General features: G+C 43.5%; 1 protein-coding gene across 1 annotated transcript in view; it reads left to right on the plus strand.

Annotated features, from left to right (window-relative positions):
- Alk (ALK receptor tyrosine kinase) overlaps positions 1 to 23,201 on the plus strand; it is a 719,717-nt gene that overhangs the window by 300,362 nt on the left and 396,154 nt on the right. The gene's annotated exons all lie outside the window — the stretch shown is intronic.

The raw sequence follows: 23,201 nt of genomic DNA on the forward strand, positions 1-23,201 counted from the left end.
ACTCTTTTAAGTACTAATATCCACAAAATTTTGGAATTGATTTCCTAATACAGATTCAAACAAATGCATAACTATTTTAGGGTGTTAGACTTTCTAAGCAACTCTCACCTCACAGGTAGAAACAACCAATCCATAGATAACCAATTCATAAAAAAGACAGCTGATGGGGAGACCAGAAGTGGAACACAGAGAGTGTCTACAAACTCTGAGAGGGTGAGACCACAGTCAAGTTGGGAAAGGTCTGCTCTGGGGTGCAAAGGAGGACATCTTCCTCCATCATGGGGAGTAGGCTCAGACATAAAGTAACACTAGTGGATGGTAAAGGGTGCTGGGAACATGGCTTAGTCAGTAAAGGACATGGTATGGAAGCATGGGGACCTGAGTTCCCCTCCCAGAACCCATATGAAAAAGTCAGGGGAGATGCTATGTGCTTTTAAGTCCTGTCTGTGGAGGCAGAGATAGGCAGATCCCTAGGGCTCAATGGCTACCCAGCTTTACCTAATGGATAAATCCAGGTCATGTCAGAGAACCTGACTCTAAAAGCAAGGTAGATGGCACTGGAGGAACAAGCCAAGATAGACCTGTGGCCTTCCTATGTTCATGTGTGTGCACACACACACATACATAAGTGGAAGTGGAAGATGTTGGGTTCATGCCCGCTTACCTTGACTTTTCAACAAAACAAATTGATGTCTGACAAACTGATGACAACTTGAAAGGATCCCTGAGTCTTAGGTCTTAAAATTGCATTATCTTCATCTAAGACCAACCTTGTTTGTCAAAGGATAGAGGCCAGTTGTTTCGGGGGAGGGGGAGAGAAAAGAAAAGGAAAAAGCAAGACTTTGAAGCTGAACTTTGGTTCTTAATGCACTACTGTAATTGCTTCTGGATTTGATTTTGAGGTTGACCTTAGATCAGAAACTTCAATTTCCCAGAATGAGGTCTTTCCCTCAACAAAGGCTGATTTGGTTGCTCAGAAATGGGTGGAATGTTGATCAGGAGCTGAGGAGCTTCTCCATTCTGACTTAAGCCCCACCTTGCAGTTTGCCATGTTGACCCCAAGGTAAGGAATTAAGACAAGTGCTGAGGTCGATCCTGCAACTTTCCCTCCTCACTGGATCCCAGAGTGCCATCTTAGATTGGATTCACCACATGATTACCACAGAATTCTCTCCAGCCCAACTGTGGGACCAGTAAAGAAGAATTCTCACTTGGCTATGAACATGAATCTGTTTCAACCAGAAACAGGTACACACACCACCATCTTTAAACTCTGGAAGGGAGGGAAGATATAGGTAATGATTACCCAGTCAAATTGTCACTGGGGTAAAAATCCCATTTTCAACTTTAAAAAAAAAACAAAGACAAAAAATCAAATAAACAAAACAAAGACCGAATAAAAACCTAAGGACTAGTGAGGGTCTGTAAGTAAATGAGAAATGGCTAAAGAGTAAGGGGATTCTTGCTAACTTAATCCAAGTAGGCTAGACAGGCTAAACATGGCAAGTCAAGTAGAGAACTCTAAGAAACTGGACTTATGTTTGGTCAAAGAGATCCTCTGTGAGCACTGAGGGTCCCATGGATGCTAAGCATTGGGATGTGCACATTGAAGTGTAACCATCATACCATATTATGTGGTAAGAAGGCTGATTTCAATGTGATAAAATGGGAAATCAAAGAAAGGTTTGCTCTTTCCCAGGACCTATAGCCGTGCAGATGTTAGACTTGGGTATGAACGCAGGCTTTCATGATTCTGAAGCCTGACTTATTCCCATCACATACTATTTCTAGGTACCTCATGAAGACTTGCTCTTGTCACAGAGGTATTTATGCAAAGAGAAGGCACATGACTAGAATGGCCCACACAGGCAGGAAGAAGAGGATCATATAATTTCCTCACCTTATATTTTCTCCCTTGTTGCCTGGATTATACAACTTCCTTCAGGACAGTGTGAGCACCATGAATGTTTAAAAGCTCAGTTTAATTCCTCAATAGACAAGCAAAAAGAACAACAATCCTTTCTCTCTTTTCTCCTTATTCATTGATGCCTGCCTCCATAATAGGCTGCCTCGCCCTGATCCCAACAGCAGATCCTGTCAGTCTTCAGATTCCAACTCAAGTGTCAACACTTGCAGTAAACCTCCTAGGAATTCCAAGTAAGAACTCAGTCTCCTGCCTCAGAACCTCCATGTCCCTTCTTTCTGGCCACACTATCTTGAGACATAACATACTAGACTGTGACTCTATAAGATTTATATTAGTGTCTGGGTCTCTTCATCTCTGTCTAATGAAGTATTATCAAGAGAAGTCATTTAATGGTGCCTCTTTTGCATAGGGGATGCTGCATATACCACACGGAACCTTGTGTTCCTAAATGCTAAAGTGATTAAAAGTGTGGGTCTTATCTTTTTCACTGTTAACTACATTGGCTTCCTAAGGTGAAATGCCAAAGGTATTGTTGGCAGTTCAAGTACTGCTTAGAGACCTATGTTAAAACAAGCTGCCTTGTGATGCACTTCAAACCTCAACACACACATACACACTTCTGTGAATCCTTCATCAGACTCACAAGTCCACAGCACAGGAACCCAGAACCTATTGTGTGCCCTGGCCTTGCTAAACAGAAACAAAAGTACAAATATAAACAAAGCCTAACCCCTGATGTTAGGAAGCCCCCTAGTCTATAAGGAGCTAGAATGGAGATTAGGGACAGGGACAAGATACCGGGTGTTGATGACAATAGTAATTATGAGGTGAAAGAAGAATTCTGACAAAAATGATTACCAATTATAACAATGATGAATTGAATTGTAAAGTCAGAGGCTATCTGTGGATGGAAAACTGCTACGAGAGACCATTGACGGGGAGAGGGGAGTTCTTGATTACCTGACCTCCTAGGAGTCTTGCTAAAGACAGGATGTATAGAGGTGGTGAGATGTTTGGGATGCGATAGAGATACTGGATTAGAGTGCTCTAGGTGAGTCATCTTAAATAGGCCTTTTGCTAAAATTGGGCTTGTGGGAGGATGGGACCTGCCTGGGTTCAGAGGAGCCTGGCAAATGACTGACCAGTTGAATGTTGGTCAGTCTCTAGATCATTTGAGCAAGGTAGAGCCTGCTTTCTGGCCATGAAGAGGAGAACCCAGAAGGAAAGAGATGAGCGAGGTGAGATTGTAGAGAAGGAGTGGGGCTGGACAAATGGCCACGAAGCCTTAGCTGATAGCCGCCATTGTGGTGGGCACCAGGAATAGACTAAACAGTTTAGTGTTTAGTGTCAAGGGAGCGAGGATTCTCCTATGGAACAAACAGAACTGCCTAGGGGTAAGGTGAAGCAGAAATGATAGAGGGCCAACTAAGATTATAAATCAAGCCTCAATGATTCTGGCACCCACTGGAATCTGCTGTCATAGTCATGACCAAGAAAGTCTGGAGGGAACCCACCATAATCAGCAGATACCTGAGGGCCTGGTAGCCCAAGGGCAGCAGGACACAGGTGTGGAGGATAGGCCACAGAAAGGTAAGAACAGCGTCTCTGCCCCTAGATCCTCATTATCAGAACCTATAAGTCAGTTGCAATGTTGGGCTTCCTGGACAGGATCAACTGTAGTTAAAACAAGATGGAGTCAGGAGGGAAACACTGGCTCCTGTTGCGTTGCCATTCAAAATGTAGTACTTACTATTTGCCTGACTTGCTAGAAGTGGATCTGTCTCTACTTAGCCAGAGGGAAAAGCAAGTCCAGCCAGATCTGCAAAGCTAAGTAACCAGGTTACCGCAGGGCAGGAGTAAATCAATCAAGATAATCACATTTGGCAGGATCCGAAGCCATTGTGCTCAGACAGTACAAATTCATTTTGTGCTTTTTTAAAAAATGCTGTTTATTTATTGTGGAAAATCACTGAACTCCTGGGCACTCTGTTTAGTGTTCAACATCTCCACTCACGGAAAATGCTATGGTCTTGGTGGTGGACTTATCACAGTGTCAGGTACTTGTGTACCCTTGTGACATGTGCCCCAACTGAAGATTATGTGTCAACTGGCACCTACAAGAAAGAGTGCCTGAGCCAGGGAACTGTGTTTTCATTTACACTTTTGTTTTTCAAAGCAGTTTTCCCCCAAAGAAAAGCTTATGCCTTGAAAGGAAGTGTCAGCAACTGAACATGTTCGCTAATTTGATTTCTTGAGGAGAAATGTGAAAGGGATTGAGGTAGTTTATTATGTTAAATCTCAAATAAACCTGGACAATTAAAAATGGAAAGGCAGCCAGAACTAATTAAAAGGAAGAGAGGATGAGAAATGCCAGGCATCTGGGATAAATTTATTATTGCATTTGAGCACTGTGTTTAGTTAGCTCCAGGCCTCTTTGTGGCTCAGGCATTCAAAAAATAATTTGGGTTAATAAAGTTTTTTAGGTTCATTTACAGAAAACTACTGATGACCATAGTCATGAAGGGACACGTTAGACTAAACAGTTAGCATGAGGCTGGAAATGTCAAAAGGATGAGAATTCAGTCCTTTGCTGTTGGCCCTACCCTGTCTGGGGCTCCTGTTTGATATCACATCTCCATTTAAGCTCTGGCCACCCACTATCTGTGTGTGCCAGCAGGGAAGGAGGTCTTGTTCTCTACTAGGCTTTATGTTTGTTCTGAGTCCTTTCCCTCCAAGGTCTGCTGGCCTGCTGAGGGAGTGTGTCTCTGCATCCACAGCAAAAGTGCTGGCTAGGAAGGCCTTTCCTTCGTTATGCTATACCTTCCTCCTTGTTAACATCGAGTTCAGCCCCTCGCTGAACCCCATGTAACTCCCATTCCCACTTTCATGGCCCCATTCGTTCCCTGGTGGGAATCAGGAGGCATTGCTATCACAGACAACGCTACAGTAGAGTAATCCTTTAGACTGTAGTAAAAGGATCAGTTCAGTTGGAAGCTGGGAACTCTGGAAGTAGGGTTGGCAGGAGGATGATCACAGGGTAAGGATGGTTCTCCATCAGCTAGCTCCATGAAGTCATATGGACTTAGGGAACCAGAGTGATATTGCCCATGTGTCAGTTGAGACTCTACATCTGTCTGTGGATCCTAGAAATGTGAACACAGCCACCAAGATAAGCCAGACCAGGAGATCTGAGAGGAATGAAGCTTACCAAGGACTGTCCTATTACCCAGATAGGTATAAGACCAATCACTCACAGACTCAGAATGATAAATGGAGGGGAAAGGTACAGAGCATGTTAGTAAAAGCTTAACTTTAAAACCGCCTTCATTTTTAAAGGCAGATGAACCATTAGGTATAGTAAGTCAAAGTGTCATTCTAGGGAAGAAATGGCTATAAAGGCATCTTAGGAGCATAAAGGTATTGAACAGAAGGAAGAGGAAATGAGAAGGATAGGGGTTGTTCTTTTGTTGCTGTGAAGGAGCATCAAGACCAAGAACAACTTATAGGAGAGTTTACTTGGCCTCTGGTTCTAGAGATCAAGGTGCCTATAAAGGCAAGAATTACATGAAAGCGTAAGAAATGCATGGAGGCAGCAGGAAGCTGAGAGACCACATCTTAACCTCACACAGGAAGTAGAGACCCTGAACCAGAGAAGTAGGGCAAAGCTGTAAATTCTCAGAGCCCCAGTGACTATATTTCTCCAGCAAGGCTTTACAAAGAGTACCATCAACTGAGGGCCATATGTTTAACACATGAGCCTGTGGCATATATTCAACTATGGCAAGGAGGAAGCATGCTTCCCAGTTTCCACCTTGGTGTCATGCCCTACTCTGTTGCTCCATTGTCTTGTGGCTTTAAGTAAGTAGCCTGAACTGATACTAGAGTTGAAGACTGTATTAGCTGTCTGTTGCTTATACATCTATCTAAACTCTGCCTTCTTCGGAGTGAGTCTTAAAGAGACGCATAACCATCTATTCAAAGTGCTAACAGCAAACACAGGAACAAATAAAAAAACCAAACAGTAAATTAAAGCTCTACTTGTCTCAAAGGTTATGAGACAAGGTCTTGCTGTATAGCCTAGGCTGGCCTTAAACTCACTATCCTCCTGCCTCTGCTTCTCAAGTTCTGAGATTCCAAGCATGAGCCTTCACATGTATAAAAATGTTTACTTTCTGACAGGCACATAGCACATAAGCAATAAATGTTTGCTAAATCAGTTGTGCCTCTACCTGCCAAAGGTTCTGCCTTTGCACTTTCTAGAGAGCTGGAGAACTTAGGTGACCCCCTTCTCTGCTATATTGCCTTCAACCTTCCCTCTCATCTACTCCTGTCATTCTGACCTTGGAGCATCTTGTAGCCATCCCTCTGCAGCCCCACCCTTCATCCAGAAGGCTTCATCTGAATTGCATTGGCTCTGATGGGCAGCCTCTCCATGTCTCTCACCTGCAGCTGTCCCGTTAAGGAAAGTTGCACTCGACATTACGAGCTATAGCCCGAGGAATAGGGTCCAAAGGGAATATGGAAGAATCAATTAATGATCCCAGACACCTCAAATAAATTTTTCAGCAGGGTCCTGGAGAAAGTACAGCGTCAGCAACACCAGGCTTATTTCCAATACGTGAAATATATTCAAGTAACAAAATTCACAAGCAGAACTACAGTATGATTTTTATCCAGAGTCATTTTTTTAATTATTGTTGAGAGTCAGAATCTAGTTACAGAGAGATGATTTGATGTTGATGCCCAGACTCTGCCTGTGAAATGAGATACAGGGCAACATTTGCCCGATGACCTTTTCCTTCTACAGGACAATTAATAGATCTTATTTTTGTAGAGCTATGCTCTTGTCAGTTTAAATACAGTTTGCTGACCAAATGGGAGAGCAAGCTTTATCTGCAACCAGCCAAATGCTTCCGTCTCCCCACTGCCTGGAAGGCAGCTGGCTGGCTGGTGTGAGTGAAATTTTAGCTTTATCAGCCCAGCAATGGAGTGGAAATAATAAACACAGGGTTCAAATGAAAAGAAAGCAGAAAGTAGAACTCATCTAAGGAGAATGGAACCCTTAAAATGAATCTTTCTCAATAATGGGAATTCTAATGTTTTTGGAGTCGTTAGCGTGATAGCTTTGTCTGGAGTGTGCAACACATTCGGGAGACCAAGTCAGAGCCAAGGACAAGCAGCCTCCAACCAATTGTCCACTGTGTCATCAGTGAGTCATCTGGCATCCACGGGCCTTGGTTTCCCCATCCGTAGCCTGGTGTTGTCACTGTGCTCCAGATCCCTTTTGCAGCCTGTGGAATCAATAGCCATGGTTTACTATCCTATGTTTACTGTAATAGGCACTGAAGTTATGCTCGTATCTCAGGCAACATGAATACACAGAATAAATCTGCTTCCTACATGCATGGGCATATTTGCAGGCCTGACAAGTAAAGGCAAGATGGGAATAACTCAGAAAATGTGTCCAGGCAAAACCAGGGCTGCTGTGTAGAACATCGAGCAAGGCTAGTTTTGGTATAGTCGTGTATGAGAAAATATGCATTCTGATAATAATGGGGCTCACTGAAGGTGACCTATCTGTCACAAATATTTTAGGGGCTGATGCATTGATACAAAATGATAGGATGAAATGATGTTTAAGATGCCATTCAAGGAAACATGGAGACAAAGTATGGAGCAGAGACTGAAGGAAAGGCCATCCAGAGACTGTCCCACCTGAGGCTCCATCCCATATACAGTCACCAAACCCAGACAATGTTGCAGATGCCAAGAAGTATACACCGACAGGAGCCTGATATAGCTCTCCTGAGAGGCTCTGCTAGAGCCTGACAATACAGAGGTGGATGCTCACAGACAACCATTGAACTGAGAATGGGGTCCCCATTGGAGAAGTTAGAGAAAGGACTGGAGGAGCTGAAGAGGTTTGCAACCCCATAAGAAGAACAAAAATATCAACCAGCCAGAACTCCCCGCCCTGAGTTTCCAGGGACTAAACCACCATCCAAAGAGTACATAGGGATGGATCTATGGCCCCAACCGCATATGTAGCAGAGGATGGCTTTGTCAGGCATCAATGGGAGGAGAGTCCCTTGGTCCAGTCAAGGCTACATGCCCCAGTGTAGAGGAATGTCAGGGTAGGGAGGTGGGAGGGAGTGGGTGGATGGGAGAGCACCCTCGTAGAAGCAGGTGGAGGGAGGATGGGATAGCAAGCTTCTGGAGGGGAAACCAGAAATAACATTTGAAATGTAAATAAAAAAGTCCAATAAAAGAAAAAAAGATGACATTCAAGTTCAGGATTCTGTACTCTAAAATATTATTGATTTTTGGTAATAAAAGAGTGAGGGAACGAAGCTCTAAAAAACATCACTATAACTTCCATCATCTGTGGGCCCTGCACTCTCTGCTTGCTGCTGTGCAATGATATTTGCTCGACAGAGAATTTTTATAGTGATTTGGACTGGGTTCCACCACTAGTGGGCTGAAATAGAACTGTTCACCCAGAGAAAGCATGGGTATTAAAACCTAGACATGCCACTACAGAAGATGCAGCCGGTAGTTATTAGTTAGGATACTTCCCAAACTCCTCAAATAGCCACTTCTTAGCAACTGTAGTGCAGCGCGGTGAGCAAGATGTCTTCCATATAAGGGTTATGGTGGTTAAAGAAAAGACTCCTCAAAGATCAGGCCTCAGGAGAGAGTGTTGCCACTTGAAGAACAAGCATCTTAGGAGAAACAAGGTGATGCATATTTGTAATTCCAGAATGTGGGAAGTTGAAGGAGGGTCGCGAGTTTAAGGCTAGACTGAGTTCCCTAGTAATATATCTCTTAAAAAAATAATGAATGTGTTTTTCTAGTTGTGATGGGATTTCATGATGTCAGAAATAAGAGGCGTTGCAAAGAGCCTGGCCTGACACCAAGGAGCCAGTGATCATTTTCCATTAAAAGTTAATTGTTAACCGCAAAAACACCATGAGAGCTAAATTTATAGGACCACTGCCCGGTGACATACACGTTTCTAAATAAGCAACAGAGCCTCCCAAGCCTTCATGAAGCATGTGCTCCAAGGAGGAGAAGACAGACATCTGATTCTACCCAAGCAGATGCAGAGGGTGCCAGGTGGCACCAAGTGCTGGGGGAAAACAGAAATCAAGGCAGATGACCCTAGGCAGCAGGGACCAGGGATGGGCGTGATTTATATAAACACATATAGAGAGTGGTCCAGGTGGGCCTCACTGATGACGTTAGCCAAGTGGATTTATAGAGATAACATTCCAGAAAAAAGATGGGAGCATAGATGTGGGTGTCATCAGGATCCACTTGTTATTTAAGGCAGAGGGAAAAGGTGTAGTCTAGCAAAGTCTGGGAGCAAGGGCTTAAAGGGCTCCAAGCTAAGGTGAGGAGTGAAGGAGCCCAGCAGCAGAAGGATCCAAGAAGAGAGTCAAGAGACAGGGTAGCCTGGAAGCCAAGGGAAGGGGATCTTAGAGGAAGAGAAAATCAACTCTGTGGAGTGCTGCAGATACTCGAATACAACAAACTGTGAGCTTTGACTATGGGACTTAGTCCTGGGAGGACATAGTGATATTGACAGAAGACAGTTTCAAGAGGGTAGTGGACGAGATCACAGGATCAGAGGATTTAAGAGAGAGTAAGAAGTGGGCGCTGTAGGAAATGGGTATAGAGGTCACTTGGAGGAATTCTAAATGTCACTGCAATAGGGTTCCAGTTGTGTCTTTTTTTTTTTTTTAAGATGGGCTTGGTATTTCTCTGCATGTACAGATAGTCCAATTAGAAAGGGACAGTCAGATGACACTAGAGGCAATATCTCTACCTATTGAGAGTGCCCCCCCCCCAACTGTGACTACCTCCTTACAGAGGGGGCTGCGTTCCTCTCCACTACCAGGGGCTAAGAGGAAAGCAACGACTCTTTCCTCAGATGTCTTAAGCAAAGCCGTCACCGGGCTGGAAAATCTAAGCAAGGTTTGTCTACAGGCTTAGAAAAAAACAAAAAGAAAATCAATTCAAAGAACAGTAATAAGCCACGAGATTGGTGCTTTGCCCAGTGTGCTCCTTACGCTCCATAGAATGCTGATAGGGTCAAGCGAGCTGGAGGGATGCTGAGCTAAACGAAGCAGTGCTGTGGGCCTTGTTGGAGACCGTGGAGCATTTCAAGCTTCTAACGGGCGGGGGGGGGTCTGGTGTAAAGAATCACTCACAACACACTTGGGGGAGTGTCACAGACATACAGAGCAGGAAACATTAAACTAGAGGAGGGGTGGGTGGATTTTTCTGCTGAAGTCCAGATTGCATGTAGTCCAGGCATGGCAGGTCTCTGTCACAAGGACTGAACTATCTTAAGAGATGAGATCATTTTCTTTCAGCTGTATCTAGTTTTACCCACGAGGAATTCTCACCACAATTACCAAGGAATTCATGCTCACACAGACTTAAGAAGTTTCAAACATATCAAGGAGGCCCAAGACTCAGGATGATTCAACTAAATTCCTATTTCCTTCCAAGGTTTCTGCCCTCTCCCTTTTCTTACTGTTAACCCCAAAGTAACAAACATCCTTTTTGACATTTCTGAGAGGCAACTGTATGAATCCAAACTGAAAAGAACTTTTACTTATCCTGGCTTTACTTATCTGGGAGGTTTTTACTTACATCTTCCAGCTCTCTCTCTCTCTCTCTCTCTCTCTCTCTCTCTCTCTCTCTCTCTCTCTCTGATAGATGAGGAGGAGAGATAAGGCAAGTGTCCACCATTTATTCTCTTTGTCAAAAGTGTTGGTGGAAAAATCAGAAGAATGGCTGGGAAGTATGAGCTTATTTGGGTCTGGAAGTGTGTCTAGTGAGGTGACTAAGAAGGGACAATGGAGGGTGGGGGAAGCATGCAGTGGAAAGGAAGATGAACTTCCACTCTGGGACCCAAAGAATGGAACCCAAATTACCAAGGTGGACTCACTGGGAATGGATTTCAAGGCATCATCAGAAGTCTTAATTTGCCAGTGTGGCCGGGAGGTAGCATCTCAAAAGCATTCAAAGAGTGGCTATAGAAGTGACTTGCAATTCTGGTGTGTGGGCGTGTCTCAGCTGTGACAAAGCACCAAAGCCTAGATAGCTTAAACAGTAGACATTGACTTCCTGGAGTTCTGGAAACCAGGATGTCTGGGATCTGAGAGCAGAACTGCAGAAGGGCCTCCCCCTGGCTTGTAGACAAAAAATGTGTGTCCTGGTCTCTCATCTTAGCTTATAAATGTCCTAATTATTTCACTGGGACCCCATCTCTGTGGCCTCATCTAAACCTAATCATCTCCCTCATACCCCACTTTCAGGTTGCAGCACATTGGGGTGGGGGGTTCACTGCGTGGGTTTTGAAGTAATACAGAAAACCCAATTCATAGCACCTAAAGGCCCTTGAATGTTTATAAGATTAAAACTATCAACTCAAGTGTAGCTGTTTTGTTTAGACTCGAGATTATTTTCTCTATAGTTTCCTGCTACAACCCTGCTCGAGCCTACTGATTGTCTGACACATTCCACGTATTCATTGGTCAAAGTGAAATATGTCAGAATACCCCAACAGCCGAGATTGAAGGGAGGATTCACTGCGTTTCAAGAGACTGGAATGAACAGGTATTTTCATCCTAGTACAGCTCTGGTTGGAGCAGATCCAGCTAATCCAGGGACAATTGTCACCTCAGGTCCCTGGCTTTGTTCCCACGCTGGGAATGTGAACATGAACAAAAGCAGGGGCCTAGAGCAGAGCCATGTGACACCGGGATGGGATTCACAATTCCTGAGGCTATTGCATTTGATAACAGAATGGAAACCAAATGCAGCTGGGGAATAGACGGGGCATATTGGACTCTTTGCAGTTGAAATGCTTTTACCCCTTAAAGTGTCTTTTCTCCGGGAGGTGTACAAAGTGATTTTTAACAAAGCATCTTTTATCTTGGGTCCTTGGGATATTTATCTAGCAAGGATATCTAGAAAAACTACAGTGGGTGTGCGGGGTCAGGTTAGATTCCGGGTCATGATTTTTTATAGTCATTTTTCTTTTGCCATTTTAGAGAAATTCAACAAGTAAAGAATATTCCTGCAGGAGTTTAAAAGATCTGAATTTAATCCTTGACATATCTGTGAACCTTCAAATGACCCTTCTCTGCCCTTTGCACAGTCATAACTGCTCATTTTTACCATGGCAACAGGAAGGCACCATAAGCAGATGATACATAAATGAACAGCTATGAGCCAATAAAACTTTATTTATGAACGCTGAAATCTGAATTTTATACAATTTTCACACGTCATGAAACAGTCTTTTGATTGATTTTTTCCAACAGTTTGAAAATATTGAGAAACTATTCTCAAATCTAGTTCCTTAGAGAAACATACATATGATCAGAGTTAGCTCATAGACTAGTTTGCCAACTACATGCTATTCTGAATATGTAGGTGACCATGATGAACCCATCCTAGTTATGTGGCACTTTTGAAAGAAATGTACATAAACCATTCGCACGGCTTTCACATAACCAGGGATTGCTCACATAGCCAGGAATTGCAGAGCAAGGAAAATCGTGTGCTTGAGAAGTATAACATAGAAACTGTGTTTGAATTGGGCATGTTGGGAGTCAGTGGGAGAAGGGGCTGCAGGTTTGATCCAGGAAAGTGTTGACAAACGCAGACTGTTCCACACACAGTGTGTTTCCCTCTCCACAGTCTTGTGGGCGGTGCTCTGGGATGTTTCCAGAGTCATCACAGTACCCAGCCTGAGGGAGGAAGGGAGAGTACAGCAGGGATTCTGTTCAATTCATGAATGGACATTTTCCCCTTCCTTCCTTGGTATCCTTCTGCATTTTCATAGACAGATGATGGCCCTGTTCTCTAGAGCTGTTGCTCTTTCCCATGGAAATAAGCTACGGAGTAGTAGTATTATATACCAAACTGGGACTTTGTGAGACTGGACTTAAGGTAGCCTGGGTCCCAGATGAATACTCACCTCACTGTATCTTATAATCCCAGTCATACCTCATACCCTTTCTTGAACTGCAATGATTTTACACACCAAGTGTATCCGGGTAGGTGGTCTGGAAAGTCTCATTATGTAGCATAGGCTAGCCCCAAACAGTAATGTAGCCCAGGCTAGCCCTAACACCTCATTGCTACTATCTCAGCCTTCAGAATGCTACAACTACAAGTGTGTACCACCATGCTCTACTTCATGCATCTGTTTTAAATATGGGAAATTATTTGTTTATTTACTTATAGGGAAAGTCTATATATAGCCCATGATTACCTCAAACTTTTAATCCTTCTACCTCAACATTCTTGAGGGCTGGGATTAGAAGTGCATATAAAGCTCGTTGGACTTAATGATACCTGGGATTTCTGCAGGCTGAGTCCTTTGTGACACTGTGGACACTGTCCCCTCTCCAAGTCTGTTTCTGTAGAGTCCTTAGGCAGATCTTTAGTCTTACTGAAGAAAATGTACTCTGGGCATGGTCATGACCATCCCGTCTCCCTGAGCCATGATAGTCAAGGAAACTCAAGCCATTCTCTCAACAACAACAACAACAACAACTACCACCACCACCACCACCACAATAATAATAATAATGGCAACAACAACACATGCTATCCTGCTGGCAGAATAACTAGAAAAAAATCCTTAAATAGTTTCTATTAAAATTGTTGAGCTTTCTGTTACCTCAGCGGAGCCGTAGGCAATTAGTGACAGGAACTTGTAGGTGGCAGCCCTTTGCCCCACCAGTAAATCAGCATTTTACCCTGAGGCTCTTACGTCTTCAGGATGCTGAGCCAAGCTGTTTCCCAGCCTCCCCACCTTCGTGCATCCCCTGAGGCAGTCCCGCAACACGCCAACCCCTCTCCAGCTTAAACTGCCTTCCCTCTGCGCGTCCAGTTCAATCCCGCTGGACAGGAAGCTTCAGCCCCTGGGCTAGTAAGGAGTGAGGCAAAGTTCTAAACCTCCCTTGTAGACTCTGCCCAGTGTTTCTGAATCACTCCAAACCAGCATTCCCTCTACTAAGGTGCTCCATGACCAATCACACTGCCTTCTGTCCGTCACTTAAGGGGCTCTCTTCTCACAGCACACAGCTCTCTTGTGGGACACTCAGAAGCTCAGTGAGCACCATAATCCTCTGCCCGATGGCCTCTAACTGGACGCCACATTGAGAGAACCCCACCAGGCCTCTTGACACCCCACCAATATAAGCATTCATGAGAAGCCAGGTCGCATAGCGTGCCTGCTTCCACTGGCTGCACCTTGGCTCTCCTGTTACCCTATCATAGCCAACAGAGTCAAAGCCTTGCATCTGGTACCCATCACAGTCCTAATAGAGAGGTAGAGGGGCCGTCATGTTCCACGAGAAACTGATACATCAGGATGACGTCATTAAACAGAGACTCGAGCTATAACTTGAACCTCATTTCTGAAGTATTCAGTAGATACTTCTAAAGTGAGGCTCCAATTCCTGATTCCCCAGGTGTTTGTACTGTATACAGAAGCAGTCTGCAAAGCTCTAATTTGAGATGACTTTTAGACTGGGTATCCAGAGAGTAAATTCTCTACATACAGGTAGAGCTTTGTGCAAATACGATTCTGGGTGTTTTGAGCTGTTTTATGGTGAATTTGAGCTCCAGAAAGGAATTACAGAATAAGCCACAAACCCAATTCTGAAACCTTTAACCCAATATAGTTGGTGACCCCTACAGTCCTCCCCTCTCCACCTAGGCAGATATCCCACTGGGTGTAGCTGTTAAGAAATTGTCCATTAAGGCTAAATAGAGATACCGAGCCCTTTCTTAGTAAGCAGGCTAAGCTGCCTGTTTCTAAATATATAGCCAGAGACTGTCCATACCTCTTCTGCTCTGTTTATTCTGATTTGTGGCGTGTTTGCTACCCCAGCTCTTAAAGTGCTCTGGTCTCTCTGGTGAAATTATCTCATCCTCTCTCCAGCTCCCACAATGTTCAGCACAGCCCGAAGCCCCTGGGCTGTCAGGACTATCCCTGTTATAAGACCAGCACTTCATGCCAGGCCAGCAGTTCATAGGTAGGATATGGGCAGCTGCCAGCTTCAGAGTGCTGAATTTTCCTTTCCATCTCCCAGCATGCTTCATTCTTTCTTTCGTTAGTTTCTCTTGCTATGGTTTTAGCCTTAGCCTTTTTGTTTTTTAAACAGTGATTATATTTCTCCTATCTACAGACTTTGTTTTTTAATACCCTGGTTGATAACTTTTTGAAAACTACCAATGCTCCATTCATAACTCTCAGTTATTTTCCTTGTGTCAATTTACCTCCTGTATATGTGTGTGTGTGTGTGTGCACGCACGTGTGTGTGTGTGTGTGTGTGTGTGTGTGTGTGAGAGAGAGAGAGAGAGAGAGAGAGAGAGAGAGAGAGGCAGACAGACAGACAGACAGGTGAACAGAAATGGACAGACAGGTAGACAGAGAGGTCAACCTCAGGTCTACATAGCCTCCTTGAGTCAAAGTCTACCAGGCATGTAGCTGCCTGTAATCCTAGCCCTCAGTAGCAGAGAACAAAGTTGGAACTAGCTGGGGGTGCTGTACTGAACAGAATTGGGGGACTCTCCCTTAGGCAAGAGACCCTGAAGCCATAATAAAGAAGGGAGCCATTGAGGAAAATGCCCCATGTCAACCTCAGGTCTTCACAAACACAAATTTATATACCACGCCTGCTCCCACACATGCCAACATGTATACAACACATGCATTTATAACAGAGAGAGAGAGAGAGAGACAGACAGAGACAGAGAGACAGAGAGACAGAGAGACAGAGAGACAGAGAGACAGAGACAGAGAGACAGAGAGACAGAGAGACAGAGAGAGAGAGAGACTGAGAGCAGAAATTGAAAGTATTTTTAAATCATATTCATGTTAGCCCTCTTCTTGTCCTTCTGTTACCACTGTTTCCCCATGGGAGTTTTGTGTACTCTGTCCCATAGTGTCTCTCTCCTATGTAAGCTTGAAGAGGTTGAAAGCTCATCTCCTCCCCCATCTGCCAAGTTTCTCTTTCTTATATTCTTTTGCTGAAAATAAAGTTTTTTTTCATATAATATATTCTGGTTGTGTTTCTCCTCCCTGTACTTGTCCCAATTCCTTCCCACGTCCTCCTTCAACCTCTCCTTAGAAAACAAACAGGCATCTAGGGAATAAAAATAAAACAAGATAAAAACAAACAAATCGGAAAAGGACAAAATGAACAAACAAGAAAGAGAGCGAAAGAAAAAACCATAAGAAATACATATGGATACAGACATACACATTTGTACACACAGAGATTTCATTAAACCACAAAACCGGAAGCCCTGGTAACATGTAAGGTTTAAAACCAATGCCCTGGCTTAACGTTGAGACCAAGCACCTCCAAGGATGCTGTTGAGTTTATTTTGTGTTGGCCGTCTACTACTGGGCATGGGGACTACCCTTAAGAATGGTTGTTTCCCTAGGAAGACTCCCTCGGAGAAAACTATTTTTTTTCATTGAAAGTGACTATTAATTGGAGATTGCATCTAGGTTAAGGATGGGGCCATGTCCACACTTTGCTGCCTTTTGGTGCTAGGATGCCCTCTGGTGTAGACCTGTGCAGCCCAGTGCATGCTGCCACAGTCTCTGAGTTATTATGTCCATCAGCCATGCTGTGCTTAGTCATGTGTTGGAGTGGGCCCTAACGCAAATCAGATATTGGTTGGTTGCCCCAATAAGCTTTGTGCCATGTCAGGACCAGCGTGTCTGGTGGATCACAATTGTAGATCAAAGAGTTTGTAGCTAGATTAGTATTTACCTTTCTCCATTGATAGTGTGAAGACTTGGTGTTATCCGGGCCTGTGTGGATACTTTGGCCTATCTTTGGATGGATGATGTGATTGCAAGCTTTCTCCTCTCAGTGCAATTTGGTACCGTGCATCATTGCTTAGACACATGAGCTTAACATCACAGACATCACTAGACAGAGCTCACACTTTGCTCTTTGTCAACCATGAGTATGGTTTGCTAGCTATTTTTATGTCAACTTGATACAAGCTAAATTCTCCTGAAAGGAGGGAACCTCAATTAAGAAAATACTTCCATAAGATTGTAGGCAGCCTATAGGGCATCTTAGTAATTGGTGATTAGTGGTGGAGGGTCCAGATCATTGTGGATGGTGCCATCTTTGGGCTGGTGGTTCTGGGTCCCATAAAAAAGCAGGCTGAGCAAGCCACATGGAGCAAGCCAGTAAGCAGGACCCATCTATGGCCTCTGCATCAGTTCCTGCCTGCAGGTTCCTGCCTTGTTTGAATTCCTGTCCTGACTTCTTTCAATAATGAACAGTGATTTGCAAGTATAAGCCAAATAAATCCTTTCCTCTCCAAGTTGCTTTTGGTTATGCTTTATCACAGCCACAGAAAACCTAACTAAGACACGTGGTCACTTAGCTCCCAGTTTTGTGACCTGAGCCCAACTCAAGCAGGAAACATTGGCTCTATTGCCCATTTTCTTAGTAAGGGTTTCACTGCTGTGAAGAGACACCATCACCATGGCAATTCTTACAAAGGCAAATATTTAGTCCGGGGCTAACTTACAGCTTTAGAGGTTTAGTCTATTATCATCTTGATGGGAAACATGGTGGTGTTCAGGCAGACTTGGTGCTAGAGGAGCCAAGAGCTCTATTTGCATCTTGATCTACAGGTAGCCAAGAGCTCTATTTGCCGACTATCTACCATCCACACTGGGCAGAGGCTGAGCATAGAAGGAGACCTCAAGGCCCACACCCGCAGTGATGCACTTTCTACAGCAAGGCCACACTTACTTCAACAAGGCCCCATTTCTTAGTAGCACCACTCTCTACAATCAAGCATATTCAAACCATCACGTCCACATTGGGCTCCCCTTTGGGTCATGATGTTTGGAAATTTAAAGAATCCGCCATTTCTGTACTGAGATGGGTCTTTCTTGCCTCGGACTGTGGCCATGTGCTTGGTCACCTGAGCTACACTTAAATCCTGTCGTGGCCTTCTCAGTGCTAGGTGTGAAAAAAAAAAAGAAATCGAAGCGTCAGTTTATGCTCAGCTTGTTACATCCAGAACAGAATGTTCAAATTCAAGTTCAAATGTGCTTCTCCCCATCCTGGTTGGTCCGTGAGAACCCACATGTTACTACAAGGCCAGCAGATGATGCCCTGGTCACATCCTTCCATTCACTCAGCGACTTGATTTAAAAGCTCCCTCAGTGCCTCCCAGTCCCAGTCTCTAGCTACCCTAATTACAACTCCACCTCTCCCACTGGAGTTTTTTGGTTTTTTTTTTTATTCCAACTTACAATGTGTTAACAAATGAGAGTCACCATCCCACTCCTGGCAGCCATTGACTTTGCAGCATTTAAATGTGCTCCAGCTCTCCCCATCTTGGTTTATCGCATCCGGGGCTGTCCCTCACACTGAGGATGTGCTAGTTATGCCATGGGCTTTTCAATTATATTGCGCTCCTCTAGGACAGGGGATAATATCTTTTTTGCAGAGTCAGATATTTAAGGTGATTTTATTGTCAGGTTTTCTTTGTAGTCATTGTAAAGCCAGCCCAACTCGTCACCACCTCTGAGGGTAACTTGTCTACTGATGACACAGCTGTATATTTTTACGGTGTTCCACACCATACAGTTTAAGTGCCTGGACACCGTCACTTCAAGGTAGGGGCATTTTTTTCTTAGTCTGTGATTCCCTACACTTATTTTCTATGTAGTCTGAGGCATTCGTTATTTTGTAAGAAGGAACGAAAGAGGTAGCTGAAAGTATTTTGTAAAGTGAAACGTTTATTTTTTATAAGTTCTACATATAAAATGTTTTTCCTCGGGTATGAGAGCAATTCATGCCTCTTGCACAGTACTCATCAGACACATAGTCTTATAAACTAAGAAAATATAATGTATTCATAATCCAATCCAATGGCTTCCGATCATAATCAATATTTTGGAATACTTTCTTCTGCTCTTTTCTCTATGCGTGTGAGCGTACATACATGTAGCACATTCTTTATTTGGAATCTGATTGCAGATAGTTTTCTAGTCCACCATTTTTATGGTGTACCATGCAATTTTAAAATAATTAATATTTATATGTGTGGGTCTTTAACCTACATGAAAGTCTACGTACCATGTGCGTGCAGTGCCCATGGAGGCCAGAAGAGGGCACTGGATCCTCTGGAATTGGAGTTACAGACTATCTTTAGAGGATGCTTGGGTGCTAAGAACTGAATTTGGGTCCTCTGGCAGATCAGTGTCTTGGCTAGCTGTGGGCAGGAACTGATGCAGAGACAGTGGAAAAACACTCCTTACTCGCTCGCTGTTTCAGGCTTGCTCAGACCAGGACCGCCTGCCTGACGGTGGCACCACCCACAATGGGCGGGGCCCTCCCACATCAATCACTACTTAAGAAAATATACTGCAGGCTTGCCTACAGAACAACCTGGTAGGGGAATTTACTCAGTTGGGATTCCCTCTTTCTAGATCATTCTGGCTTGTGTCAAATAGACATAAAACTATCACCAGCAGCCAGTGTCCTTAGCCTCCAAGACATCTCTTCAACCTCGATGTATCATGCACTTAGAAAACCAGGGCCAGTGACCTTAGCCCTCTGCACTCATTTGCTGTCCCCATCCTTATAAAACGAGGAGGCCATGTGTACTACAAGAAGAGTGATGTGATATAGCCATAGTTTCATTCTCAAATGAGTGGATTTATTAGGTATGTGGCAAGCAAATGTCCAAGCATACTAAATAGCAGATAGACCGTCATATGTCATCAAGTCAAGGGCTTACAACATCAAACAGACGGAGGAGGAACCTAATGGAGAACAAAGAAAAGTATCATCAAATTGGCATTTATGACATCCAGCAGGAATGGCGGGGAAGCCAGCTGACACAGTCATGCAGGAGCTCCTGGTAGTCTGCAGGCACGGAGTTCTCTCCATGCATGAACTTCAGTCTGGTCCCTACAACGGGCATTGTTCTACCATAGGGTAAACAATAGTAGCCTCTGTTGGAAGTGGTTTCTTCCTCTCACTGTTCTCAAGGGCATAATGTTTCTCATACCCTTAGCTCTTTGCTGTTCCTTTCTCACTGCTACAGGGTCGGAGGGCCAGCCTGTCCCAGAACAGGGGTGGGGGTGGGGTCCTGGAAGACGTGTGAAATAAACATGCTGAAGTCTGGAATAAGAGAGCCCTTCTCGCTCCTGCTCATTCTCAGGGAGCTTCAACGGCACATGACAGTTTACCAACGTAATTTATGTGACACCATCAGCTCTCCAGGCACCACTAATAAAAGGTGTTAGGATGAAAACAATTTGCTATGAGATCATGCGAGACCTTGGTGTTGCCCCTTGTTTTCTAGATAGATTCTGTTACATTTGTCCCCGGCGTCTCAAACTGTGGCTTGCAGACCCCGTAGGAAATGTACTGGTCATGAAAACATTGGCACAAGCAAAATGTTTCTCAATACACAATGACCAAAACTGTTTTTGAAGGTAACCGAGTATAAAGCGAGCTGTTGCTTCTGGCCGCACGCACCCCGTTTTATCAGGTGACTTCGCTGCTGACCTTGGTCCTGAACACTCAATATGCACACTTTGCCCTGGGTGGGCCCTCACACCACACAACGTCAGCACATGCTGCCCAAGACACCTTGGCTCAGATTTATTGAACGCATAAAACGCAAAGTTTTTATTGTACAAAGCTTTCTGTTCTTAGAAACATGCTGGTTTAATTACCGAAAACAAAGACTTCCAATATGTTCCGACCGTCATCTCTCGGTATGTAAATATCAAATTAGTATATCATTGGATTGCACTGTGTTAGAATGTTTGAGTTTTAAAATTGCTGTTTGAATTGCCAACTTTCATATCATGAAAACAGAATTCCTCAATGAATTTTGGCCTAGGATTAGGATAAAGTTTCTCACAATTTCTGAAATGGCCCTAAACAAACTTCTGCCATTTTGTACAGCACGATTATGTGAAGCCGTGTTCTCAACATTGATGAGTAAAATCAAAATATTGGTCAGTTCTAGAAAACATTGAAGATGCCTACCACCTGCCCTACTAAATATTCAGCCAACATTTAATTCTTTACATAAAATAAATAGTCATATTCATCTCATTAGTAAACAAATTTAATTTAATCTTTAATAAATAGTAAACTATATGCGCAGTGAAGAATTTCTTTTAAAAATTTTCCAGGAGGTAAAGAGAGGGGGGAAATGATATAACTCTAATTGCAGAAGAGAAACCATTTTAAATTTTCCTCGTGATTTGTCATCAGTAAATGTTTGACTTACATACCTATTTAAAGTACCTGGCATAGAGTAGAAATTTCTCAGTCATAAAATGGCCACAGATGTGGAACATCCAGGGAGCTTGTGTCCGAAGGATACCACAGGAGGATTCTTCATGTTCACTTTTTAAATGTCCACTGTGAGCTCTGTCTTCTCAGTAGGATGGGGAGCTAGAGTAGGAGGCAAACCCCAAGCTTAGCTGGCTCTCTCCTTCGGGAGACATCAGTACCACACTCTCCTCCCCATCCTCACAAAGCTCTCTCCTTCCCATCTCTGCACCCCTTGCCTTTTGTCTCTGCCACAGCCCCCCATACACCTCCAGAGCTAAGATGGAGCCCTCCTTAGGCTTTCGAAGTTTTGATAAAGTATGATGCAGGAGAGCAGCAGTATGTATTCAAACTTGGGTTTAAACCACTGGGAAGGTTCCCTCTCTGTCAGGAAGCTGCATCTTCCTGTAATGACAGAATTACTCATCAGAACTTCAGGACCAGTTGAAACATCTTGGCTTCCAGATTTTTTTTTAAACTTTAATGCAAAATCTTTATGAGTCACTTTCCTTGTTAGAAGTTAAGGAATGCATGCTTTGTCGGGGGAGCTCCTGAGGGCTCCGTGGCAAATGGAAAGACTTCATGTCAAATTGGGGTTGTCAGCACTCATTCGTACATGAGTGGCCATCTTCCTCATGCTTCCAGTGGGCATGGTGGCTGAGAGAGTGAGCCCGGAAGCTCTTCTCGCTTGCCGTCCTGTTGACAGTGGCTGCGTAAGTGGAACCTGATTTGTCCAGGTTCCCTGTCCACTACCGCCACCATTGCTGCCTCTGCCACTGCCCATCAGGGACTGGAATTTTACTTTTCTTTCTCCGTTTTCCACTCAGCATTTTAGACAAGTCTCACGGTTCCCCACAGGCATCTCTGGGGTCTTCAGCCAGCGAGCGCACTAACTATCTTCTCCACAATCTTGGAATGGGCAGTATTTTATATGTCCTTTTTCTTTTAACGGTTTGAGATACTTAGCATTTTATTGATAATGATGAACCATTATAATCCCATTAACAAACGGCGTTGTTTTTCTATGGGATACCATAACAAAATTATGTTTATGTCAAGCCACATTTTATTCCTCAAATTTCATCCTTGACTTTGCCACAAGGATATTCATAGTAAATTCACTGGTGAGTTATATATTTTTCTAAATTAGCTCTAATTTTATTATATTTAAATTTACAATTCAAAGCAGAAGAGGAGACAAGTTTAAAGGAAATGGGAGACTTAGAAACCTCATTTTCAGCTCAACACAAATCGAATGAACCAAAAACTTCAAAGTAGATATAAATATATAAAATCGTATATTTCCTTTTGATTATTGCTTTAATTATAGCCACTGGTGTCTGATATGTAGTGTTTGTTGTTTATTAGAAACTTCGTGGCTTAACTTTCTAATTCCTTTTCCTGTGTAGCAATGGGGCTTTTTAGTCACATAGGAAAGATTACTTTGTTTTTATTTTCTATTGAATGTGAAATTGTTATTTTTTTAAAAAAAATAACATTGTGCCCCTATCAAGAGATGCTGTTTATTGTATTTTCACTTTATAGAAACTTGTGGAGTTTCAGTGAACAAATATGTATTAAATTTTGTGGCTCTTTTTGCCACCCTTGAGGCTATGGTCTTTCCGCGTTACCTGTTTGTCCTTATTTAAGTCTTCTTAAAGCTTTTCCCAGGCTGTTTCATCTCAGTTGCACCGGGAGGACTGTGCTCCAGTCTTTTCTGTCTCTCTGGTGTCATGTACAGTTTCTGTCAGACAAAGATAAATATGCTATGAGTCAGGGTGCAGACGTCCACAATAAACACCCTGTTTATTTTGTCTTTAGAATCATGACACACCTCTTACTGTGCCCTCTGAACTAGTCTATGTTGTCCTCTTTATCAAATCATTCTA

The sequence above is a fragment of the Rattus norvegicus genome, chromosome 6 (genome assembly GCF_021556685.1).
Source record: "Rattus norvegicus strain SHRSP/BbbUtx chromosome 6, alternate assembly SHRSP_T2T, whole genome shotgun sequence".
NCBI lineage: Eukaryota > Metazoa > Chordata > Mammalia > Rodentia > Muridae > Rattus > Rattus norvegicus.